Raw genomic sequence first — 12,237 nt, forward strand, 5'->3', positions numbered from 1 at the left:
ACTTAGTTTCCAAACTCAAGCTTACTTCTACTGCACCAACTTGAGTTTGAGGGGGATGTCAAAGATATCAACAAAATCTTTGATATCTTTGACAAATGAACAAAATCTTTGAATTTGTCAAAGATATCTACAAAATATCAATGATATCTTTGACAAATCAACAAAATCTTTGAATTTGTCAAAGATATCAACAACATCTTTGATTTACTTTATTGACATTATTTTTCTTACTTTTCCTTTCTAACGCCTATATAAAGGCATGTTGTACACAATCAACAAATAGTGAAATACAGATCTTTTACTTCTCTAACATATCCTTTCACTTCTCTAACATGGTATCGAAGCCTTGGTAATCACTATCCCATTTCATATCAGTTTCTCACCTTCAAATTCTATTTCATCTTTCTTGCCTACTGCAGTCCTTTCTTTCGTCATTCCTTGATCTGGTTGTTATTTTTGCACCTGTTTATTGCACTTATGGACAAATCAGATATCTCTCAACCCATCAACATTGTGTTAGATGGGCGTAACTACGTTTTATGGGCACAAGCCATGTGCAGCTTTCTCAAGGGTAGGAGACTTTGGCGATATGTCACTGGTGATTTCATTCTACCTACACAATCCCAAGATGAAGCTGATGATAAGTTTGCTGAACGTTTAGAAACTTGGGATAGCAAAAATCATCAAATCATCACTTGGTTTCGTAATACTTCAGTATCCTCCATCAATCTTCACTTTGGTCGATTTGATACTGCCAAAACTCTCTGGGATCATCTTGCTCATCGTTACACTGCCACCGATCTCTCTCATCAATATCAGATAATTCAGAATCTCAATCAGCTACGTCAACAATCCGGACAAACTGTCACTGACTTTCACTCTCAAATGCAGTTTCTCTGGGATCAACTCACTCCTACTGAACCAGTCTGGAAGAATACTGAAGATGCCAAAGCTTTTACCACATATAAAGACCATCGCCGGCTGATTCAATTTCTTATGGCCTTACAAGATATTTTTGAGCCTACTCGTGCAGCCTTACTTCATCAGAAGCCATTACCCACTCTTGATCAAGCCCTTGATGATCTTGTTTCTGAAGAAACACGGCTCTCGATCCGTCAACCACGACATCTCGACACAGTACTTGCCACTCCTCAGGTACACCAAACAAAGAAAGCTGACACTTCTTCAAAGTGTCGATATTGTCATCTCTCTGGTCATATGATACTTACATGTCCAACTCGCAAATGTCGCATATGTCGCAAAATTGGACCAAGACACTATGAACAAGATTGTCCCAGCAAAGGTGGATCAACTCAGGGCACTCATTCCAGAACACATCTTTCCGCTGCCACAACTGATCATACTGCACAGGAGAGTCCTGAACATGTACCCATAACCACTCAATTGACCAGTGATCTTGAGTCACTACTTCGTCAATTCCTTTCTAACTCTGGTAACCATTCTATTTCAGCATCCACCACTGTGTCAGGTAAATCATCATCATGGTTCTTTGACTCAGCATGTTGCAATCATATGACTGCTGACTCTACTCTTTTCACTTCCACACACTCTTCTTCGCATTTGCCATCTATACAAACTGCCAATGGTTCAAGGATAAAAGCTAGTCATATTGGGCACATATCTACTCCAAACCTATCAGTGTCCAATACATTTCTTATTCCACAACTCACTTTGAACCTGTTATCCGTTGGTCAGTTATGTGAACTTGGTCTTAATATTCTATTTACTCCTTCTGGCTGTTCTGTACAGGATCCGAAGACGGGACAGACGCTTGGGACAGGCCGTAAAGTTGGGCGACTGTATGAGCTCATCTCTTTGCACCCCTTGCATCCTACTCTCCCGTGTCATGAGTTCGCTGCATCCACAGTTCCAGCTTCCTCTTTGAGTCTCTGGCATTCTCGATTGGGTCATGCTTCTGTTAGTCGTATTCAGTCTCTTGTTTCTCATGGTCATTTGGGATTTGTTTCTAATAATCATTTTGATTGTTTAACTTGTCCTCTAGCTAAACAATCTGCTTTATCATTCAATAATAGTGATTATGTTTCTCATGCACCTTTTGACCTTGTGCACTCTGACATTTGGGGACCTTCTCCTACTGCTTCTATGGGGGGATCCAAATATTTTGTAATTTTTGTCGATGATTACTCTCGTTTTACATGGATCTATCTCATGAAAACTCGTTCTGAATTTACTACAATCTATCATGAATTTTCTCAGATGATTAAAACTCAGTTTTCATGTCCTATTAAAACTTTTCGCACTGATAATGCCATGGAATATAAGGATTCTAAATTCTTAACCATTTTACATGACCATGGCACTATTTGTCAGCGTTCTTGTCCAGGTACTTCCCAACAAAATGGAAGAGCCGAACGTAAACATCGACACATATTAGATACTGTTCGGGCTCTCCTTATGTCTGCCTCTTGTCCTGCACGTTTTTGGGGTGAAGCAGCTCTCACTGCTGTGTTTACCATCAATCGGATTCCTTCATCAGTCATTGGTAATCAATCGCCTTATGAACGTCTTTATGGGTCTGTTCCTAACTACAATTTACTCAAAGTATTTGGATGTGTTTGTTTTGTTCTCCTTCAACCACATGAACACACTAAATTAGAACCTCGTACTCGTCTTTGCTGTTTTCTTGGGTATGGGATAGAACATAAAGGTTATAGATGTTGGGATCCTATCTCCAAACGCCTTCGCATTTCTCGTCATGTCGTATTTCTGGAAAACATTTTGTTCTCCTCAGTATCACATTTCTTATCTCTTCCTTCTCCCACTAACATGGTTGATCTATTTCCTGATGAACCATCTCCCTCTGAGTCTCATACAAGTGACACTCAAATTACTTTGCCTGCTCCTGAACTGTCTTCCTTGTCTGATGGATCTACTGCAGACACTACCAGTTCCCCTACTCTTCGACGCTCTACCCGGGTAAGAGAACTTCCTATTAAACTTCGTGATTTTCAGTGTTTTGCCACTACTCTTACCTTATATGAGCCTCAGTTCTATTCGGCGGCCAAATCTAATCCTGTTTGGCAACAAGCTATGTCTGAAGAATTGCAGGCACTTGAGCAATCTCATACTTGGGATCTTGTTTCTCTCCCACCAAATAAGTCTGCTATTGGTTGCAAATGGGTTTACAAAATAATAACCAAGTCTGATGGTTCTATTGAGCGATACAAAGCCCGTCTTGTTGCTAAAGGCTTTACTCAGGAGTATGACATTGATTATGAAGAGACATTTGCTCCAGTTGCTCGTCTTACTTCAGTACGCAGTCTGTTAGCTATTGCTGCTGCTAGAGGCTGGACATTGTCACAGATGGATGTGAAGAATGCCTTCCTCAATGGTGATCTTGCTGAAGAAGTCTATATGAAACCTCCTCCTGGCTATTCACATCCCCCTAATACAGTCTGTCGCCTTCGTCGTGCCTTATATGGCCTCAAACAAGCTCCACGCGCATGGTTTTCCAAGTTTAGCTCTACTATTCAACAATGTGGTTTTCAATACAGTTCTTATGACTCAGCATTCTTTGTTCGTCGGACAGCCTTAGGCTATGTTTTTCTACTAATTTATGTCGATGACATGATTATTACAGGAGATGATTATTCTGGTATCACTGATCTTAAGGAATATCTTCAACAACAATTTGAGATGAAGGATCTTGGTTCTCTAAGTTACTTTCTTGGCCTTGAAGTACTCTCGGACACTACCGGGTACTATTTATCTCAGGCTAAGTATGCTTCTGATTTACTTGCTCGGGCTGGTCTCACAGATAGTAAGATTACCTCTACTCCACTGGAACCTAATATCAAGCTTAAACCTTCTGATGGTACTCCTCTCAGTGATATCACCCTCTATCGACAATTGGTTGGTAGTCTCGTATATCTTACTGTCACCCGCCCTGATATAGCCTATGCTGTACATGTTGTTAGTCAATTCATGTCAGCTCCTCGCTCTTCCCACTATGAAGCAGTCATTCATATATTGCGTTATATCAAAGCAACTCTTTATTATGGCCTTCATTTTTCTGCTACTTCCTCACTTGAGTTGCGCGCCTACTCTGACTCCGATTGGGCTGGTGATCCCACTGATAGACGATCAACCACTGGCTTTTGCATCTTGTTAGGGGATTCTCTCATTTCTTGGCGAAGCAAGAAGCAGACTTCAGTTGCTCGTTCGAGCACGGAGGCTGAATATCGTGCACTTGCTACTACCACTCAAGAAATTGTTTGGCTTCGTTGGCTTCTTGGAGATATGGGAGTTCAATCTCCCAATCCTACACCTCTATTTTGTGATAATAGAAGTGCAATCCACATTGCTCACAATGATGTTTACCATGAGCGTACCAAACACATTGATATTGATTGCCATTTTACTCGTCAGCATGTCACACAGGGAACTATTCAACTCTGCTCAATATCTACTCTTGACCAACCTGCTGATCTCTTCACCAAGCCACTCCTGCCAGGTCGTTTCAGAGACTTAGTTTCCAAACTCAAGCTTACTTCTACTGCACCAACTTGAGTTTGAGGGGGGATGTCAAAGATATCAACAAAATCTTTGATATCTTTGACAAATGAACAAAATCTTTGAATTTGTCAAAGATATCTACAAAATATCAATGATATCTTTGACAAATCAACAAAATCTTTGAATTTGTCAAAGATATCAACAACATCTTTGATTTACTTTATTGACATTATTTTTCTTACTTTTCCTTTCTAACGCCTATATAAAGGCATGTTGTACACAATCAACAAATAGTGAAATACAGATCTTTTACTTCTCTAACATATCCTTTCACTTCTCTAACACAGGGGTTGGGATCTTGATTGAGTTCATGGCTGTTCTTTGAATTTCTTTCTCGATCCATTATCTGGAACGTCTCCAATTTCTCGATGGAGATAACAAATTGATTTTATTCCATTTCTGTTTCTCTCTTTTTGGGTTGATTTCATGGGTATTTTGTAACGATTCGCACACATGTAATCCATTTAATTCTAGATATCCCTTCTTTACGCTTCCTTCCCTAATAGTTGTTCTTCCTCATCTGCAATAAATTGGGGAAAACGATCGCCCCTGATCATTGTCCTTCCTTATCTACAATAAATTGGGAAAAACGTTCCCATGCCATGAATTGTATATGTGCGGCGCTTGGCATCTCAGAGGAATTTTCCTTGCACGCCAAGGACGACGCTTGGGATCTCTAATGGGGTTTCATTGGTTGGTTCCCCCTTCAACCTTACCATAGGTAACATCTTCCCTATTTGTTTTCTCACGATGTTGTTGGTATGTATTGAGTTTCATGGTTATTGCCCTCCAAGGATTACATCCATTTATTGATGCTTTGTGGATATAATTCTTTGTGCCTGGGGTGCTTTTGGTGTTTAATTCGGTTCAAGTAAGCTTCGGTAGTGGAGTGGTTAACCTATTGAATAGATATGATTTCAGTAGGTCGTATGTAATAACAACATTAATATTGATGCGTTTAACAGTTCAAGTGAGCTCCTATGGTCGTTAACCTATTGAAGAGATATGATTACATCATAAATTTTTGTGCGTTGAACAACACTTGGGTTCCTTCATGCGACTTAATTCTTTTCCTCACCAATTGTGCTATAAAAATTGGATCCAAATCCATGCCACACAACATAAAGAGAATTCCTTCTGTGAAGCTAACATAAAGATTTTTCTTAAATGGAAAAGGGGCTGCTTAAAAGTGTCAACCCAACCAAGATGGACTGTGATGTTGTTGTAAGAATAATCCGACTTTAGGAATATGGAATAGCAAGACAGGTGAAACTATAAGTCTCGATAAGATTTTGCTTGATCGTGAGGTGAGATTTTGTGCAATGCTTCTCTCATATTTCAATGTGCCACAACACGTCAGCAAAACTACTACCCCGAACCATTCCTATTTGGTACCATTCTAAAATTGTCCCTCCTTTAAAATGTCATTAGGATACTCGATTCCAATGATACTTGCATCGTAATTTTGCAATAATATATGAGTTGTTTACCTAATTTGTGTGGCTCCAAATTTACTTTAATATGACTACCAGATGTTTTTCTGTGGTTGTTAGATAAGGGTTTGGTTTGTATTCTTTTGTATAGCCTACGTAACTTAGATGATTGTTTTGCACAGCCTTGCTCATTGAGAGAACCTCTTGGTAAAGTTTATTTTATTTTGGACATTCATATTTTCATTCACTAATATGATCAATTAACAAAGAGAACCTCCTATTGCAACATTAAGGTAACCATTTGATTAAGGTAACCTCCTATTACCTCCTATTTCATTCATATTTTGGAATGATATGGAGTTTTGAACTGTAAAACTAAAAGTGTGTTTAATATTTATTTGTTTGGGCTTTTTTTCATTTAGTTTTTGTGGATCCGTAACATATTTAGAGTCTGTTTATAGGTGAGCTTTATTTACATCCCAATTTTTACCAATTACACCCAGTATAAATTGACCAAAGTTGGGGTGTAATTGGTGAAAACTGGGTGTAAATAAAGCTCACCGTATTTATTTTGTTAATGTTTGTTGGGCTTAGTTATTAGGCTCATTTTTGAAAGAAGTTGATAACATGCTGAAAAGCCCATTTTTATAAAGGTTCGCCTAAAACCGAATAACTGACCAAATTGAATGGTCGACTATGACCGAAGTTTTCATATGACCAATAAACCATATGTTATTATAGACATGTTTGCTAAAGCTTTTTGACAAGCCAAACAACCATTTTTTGACGGAAATTCCGAGGCATTTTTGGGAGCATATAAATGCCCATTTTGAGAATGCTCACCATTTCAACAATTTTACCAGTATTTCGTGTACAGAATCTATTATGTCCTCAATTTATCAATGTTATCCCAATTTTACCCCTCATGCCCCGTACCTCATACCCCTTTGTGTTATCAAATCATGATTTTCTTTAAAGTTATATAGTACTATTGCAACCAGTGCCATACTGTGAGGGAGCCTATTGCAATTGAGATTCCGAACACAGGTAATGAGCCCTATCTCTCTTCATCTTTCCCAGTTCACTCGTCGATATTAGGTTGCGATTTCCTGTTCTTCCCTAGCTTCTTCGATTTGGGTTGTTCTGATATATGGGTTCGTTTTACCTTCATATATACGAGTTCGTTCCATCTTAAAAAATGTGTATTAGGTCAACTTCATGACCCCCATATCGATTTCTTCTGCTCCCTTGTATCTACTATTCTGATTTGCGGCTCCCCCATATCATTACATGTTTATGTTATGCTCTCTTCTACTCCCTCTCCCCCCAACAATGTCGTTTTATACATGAATTTACATTTTTACTGATATGAATTCATTGTTTGTAATGAATTTCTTTTGCTATGAATTCAATTTTATGCAACTGTGAAATATGAATTCACTGATAGATCAATTGAGATTATCTTGACTTAATAACTTGTATGAATTCACATTTAGTTGTGAATGTGTTGAGGATTAGTGATCAAATTTATTCTACTATGAAATCTAAAGTAATTGATCTTCCAATTGAGATAATTTGTTTAGTGGTATGATGGGTTAGGGAATATGATAATCTGATGGCCCATTTATTTTATGAGTTTAGTCTATAGAAATGAGTTTGAAAGGCAAAGATAAAGTTGTCGAAGCTGGCTGTGAGAAGTTTAGGTGGGATAATTAGAATACCAAGTTGTTTTTGGAGATGTTAACTGAATGGAAAAAAAAATATTGCAGTTGTTCAATAGACTTATGACTGTAAAAACTAGATTGAGTTTTACAACGAGAGCAATGGGTTTGGCCCTAGTGGCTAGAGTGATCTTCTTATCAACTGCTCTGTATTTTGTTTTTTCATAACTATTAGGACAATTACTTTCATGTCTGTTTGCTTGAGACTATTCTTATATCTTACTTTATGTATTGGACAAGTACAATTGGGTTATGTTTAATTTTGAATGTCATGAATTGTTTTGGATTTTGGATTGCTATTAAATGCATTCAAGTATGTATTTTAATTTACTTATTTCTTCATAATTCATTATAGATATGGTTGAAAGATTGGATTACAGTAGTGAAAGTAACGATAAATGCATGAAATTTGATAATGATAGTAGTGAGGATGTAGTTGAAACTGTACAGCTACAATTCCTTACCCTTGCATCGTACTACAACAGGATATGCCAATCTAGGAATGTTTATCCTCGGAAGGGCAGTGTTCCTTGCAAGACTAATGAGTTGAAGGGCTATGTGATGCAGCGTGAGATTAATGAACGCAGAAATCCAAACACACAAATAGAAATCAACTCTTCTATAATCCTAACTTACGCAACAAGCAAGAATTATAGGTAAATCAACTCACGCGCTTAGGCGGCCGTTATTTCATATGTCAAAACTCAATAATAAAACTACCTATCTCTATGAGCGTTACAAGCTTAAATAGTAAACATAAATCAAACTCTAAATCATCTTTAACGAGAAACAAATACTTAAAAGTAAATAAATAAAATTACTCCTAATAAAAAAAGATATCTGACTCCCAGAAAATAATTCTAATTGACTCACAAATAATATATTTCCTAAAATATCAAAAATCAAATATTTCAATCTGCATCATTCTCCCCTTGTTGGAGAAAACTCAACCTCGAGTTTTGAAGAATTGTACTAGGAAACATCTCGACTTCTTGATCACCATAATTGTACTCAAGGTACGAGACCACCTTGAACTCTTGAATAAATTTAGAAACAACTTTAACGAAAATTTCTCTCCATGTGGTTGTTCAAATATTTTTGGAACAACAAAATCAACAAATTCAATAGGTGCCAAAAGATTGTCGAGACTAGAAACTTGAATGATGTCAGATTGATCCTCCATTAATTCTTCTTTAATCTCTTCTTGTACCAAAAAATCTGACTCATCTGGATAATCATCAAAAATTGGATCACTTGCGTAAAAATCAAAGATTGGTTGATCCACATAAAAATCATATATTGGTGGAATGTCAGACATCTCCTTAAATTCCAGAATATCTTATTAGATCAAAAGATATTCATCATCTTGATAATCATCATGCTCGGCGAATTGAAGATCTTGGGGACGCCTCTGATTCACAGAGAGGTTTGCTAGAAGCTTGGTGATGGTGTCTAGACGTTCATTCAGCTGATCCCACCGTTTTTCCATTCGTCGTACCCGTGCACCTAGTTACTCCTCTTGTGTTGTTTTCATCGCATGCATAAACCTCTTTCAACGCTGCACGTCTTCCTCCATGGCCTTTTCCTCGAACCATGGCTCCGATACCAACTGATGCAGCGTGAGATTAATGAACGTAGAAATCCAAACAGACAAATATAAATCAACTCTTCTATAATCCTAACTTATGCAACAAACAAGAATTATAAGTAAATCAGCTCACACACTTAGACGGCCGTTATTTCATATATCAAAACTCGATAATAAAACTACCTACCTTTATGAGGGTTACAAGCTTAAATAGTAAACATAAATCAAACACTAAATCATTCTTAACGGGAAACAAATACTTAAAAGTAAATAAATAAAATTACTCCTAATAAAAAAAGATACATGATTCCAAGAAAATAATACTAATTGATTCACAAATAATATATTTCCTAAAATACCAAAAATCAAATATTTCAATCTGCATCACTATGCTTGGGTGATCGAGGTGTTGAATGGTAACCCAGTATGGTGTCATGAATCATTTAGAATGAATGTTACTATTTTTAAAAGCTTTTACAGGGTGTTGAGGGATGATTATGGATTGGAAGACTAAAAAGACAACCATAGTTGAAATGGTAGCAATGTTTGTCACTATATTGGGGCATGGAGAAACAAACAGAGATATTCAGGAGCATTATCAACATTCTGGAGAAACAATTAGTCGCTACTTCCATGAGGTGTTGTATGCTATAATGAAGATGTCTAAGGTGATAATTACACCCACGGGGAATTCCCTTTATGAGACACCCTCGTACATTAGGGATCATCCCAATGTAGGCTACCACATATGTTTCAAAGATTGTATTGGTGCATTGGATGGGACACATATACCGACTATCATCGATCTAGAGAGGAGACTAAAGTACTTTGGGCAGAAGGGTACACAAATGCAAAACGTGTTAACTGTGTGTGACTTTGACATGTTTTATACGTATGTTTCTGCTGGGTAGGAGGAATCGGCACATGACAGTCAGATCTTGGAACATTCGTTGCGTGTTAAGCACCTACAGTTTCCTAAACCTCCTCCAGGTAATAAGTGACATGTTTTACGTAAAATAATAATTTCTTATTTATTAACCACCTTATTTGTTAAATGTAGGTAAATATTATCTGGTGGATGCAGGGTATGCAAACAAGACCGCCTATTTGGCGCCATACAAAGGGGAAAGGTACCATGTTCCTGTTTTTCAAAATAGATCCCCCATCGCAGGCTCATGTGATCGAAAGGACATTCGGGATAACAAAGAAGAAGTGACGGATATTGAACTCGATGACTTCTTACAAGAGAAAGACACAAGAGAGAATTGTGATAGCATGCATGACACTTCACAATTTTACTAAACTAAATGCTGCTATTGATGTTGATTTTAATGAAGTTGGCTCTATGTCTGCGGTCGGGGATGAGAGCATGGCCCATGGTGAGGAAGAAATTGTCGTGGAAGACGAGGATGCAGATTTGGTTATTAACGACGCGAACATGGCAAATATCTTTATTTTACAAATTATTTTTTTAATATATACAGTTATTTACCTCTGTTAGACTAAAATGTATAATACTCCTACACGTAATTTGTATCAAAATGTTACACAGCATAAATGTTATCAGTAAAAGTTCAACCAAACACTACCAAGCATTCATGTAGTATATCTAGGGGTCATCATTTGGCTAGCGGACCTAGGTCCGGCCCGAGCCCGAAATTATACCTGGCCTGGGCAGCCCAGCCCGATACCTTGGGCGGGCCTGAGCTCCATTTTTGGGGCCCGATCTGACCTGAAGCCCGACACCTCAGGCCAATTTTGGCCCAACCCAAGCCCGACTAGGCAACATACATTATTTATATATATGTATAATATGTATATATATCTACATATATTATATATATAATACATATACATATATATATATATATATATAATATACATATATATATATAGAGAGAGAGGAATTTTCCTAAAAGTACTCAAAGTAAGAACTTAAAATAAGTACAAATGTTTTCACCATTGATTTAAAACATGTGGACCCCAAAACAGTGGGTTCTACTAGTCATTTCAGTTAAATCAATGGTCAAAAAACTGTACTTATTTTAAGTCTTTATTTTGAGTACTTATAGGAGAATTCCTAATATATATATATATATATTACATGATGAATTTTCTCATGAGGTTCTAAAATGAGTTTCTAAAATGAGGTTCTAACTTTTAGGATTCACTTTTAAGGTCCAAAACATTTTTCAAAAATCTGAAAAAAATATATTTGTGTTTTGATCGGTTTTACGAACCCAATGATATATTTTTTGTTCAAAACAAAAATCAAATGCAACCTGAAAAGTGTATGAAATGTCTTTTGTTTTATATCAAACGATCCAGGATTATCATGCACTTTTCATGTTAAATTTATGTTTGCAATGTATGTGTGTGTATATATATATATAATACATATATATTACACATATGCATATATATAATACATTTCCCTGAAAAAAAATATATATAAATATTATATAGTCAAAAGTCGGGCCAGCCCAAAGGCCTGAGCCTTAGGGGCTTGAGCCTCATTTTGAGAGCCAAGCCAGAGCCTGAAAAAATCAAGCGGGCCCGGCCCGATGCTGACCCCTAAATATATCTGCTACTAAAATGTTCTAGTATTTATGTTACCACAATTTTTGCTAGCATATATGTTATTTTGAAAATTGTTTACCAAACTAGGCCTACATATTGAAAAAAAACACTAAAAAATCGGCCCGAGTGAAAATGTTGGCAAAAACTAACCGTCGACAGCTCTACCAAATGGGTTGTGGCCTAGTCTTACCTTTCAGTACCGTGGTGCAGTCTGTTCTGGCTATCCAAGATTTACGTCCAATCAACTATCCGAAAGACATGCTGGGTTGAATAATTTGTTGATTAGTAAAAAAAGTTACTAGTAGTCCCTAGTTTTGGTTATGGGGTTAACCCTTTGGAATTGTGTTTTTATGGGCTG

This window comes from Tripterygium wilfordii, chromosome 10, assembly GCF_013401445.1.
Source record: "Tripterygium wilfordii isolate XIE 37 chromosome 10, ASM1340144v1, whole genome shotgun sequence".
Classification (NCBI taxonomy): Eukaryota; Viridiplantae; Streptophyta; class Magnoliopsida; order Celastrales; family Celastraceae; genus Tripterygium; species Tripterygium wilfordii.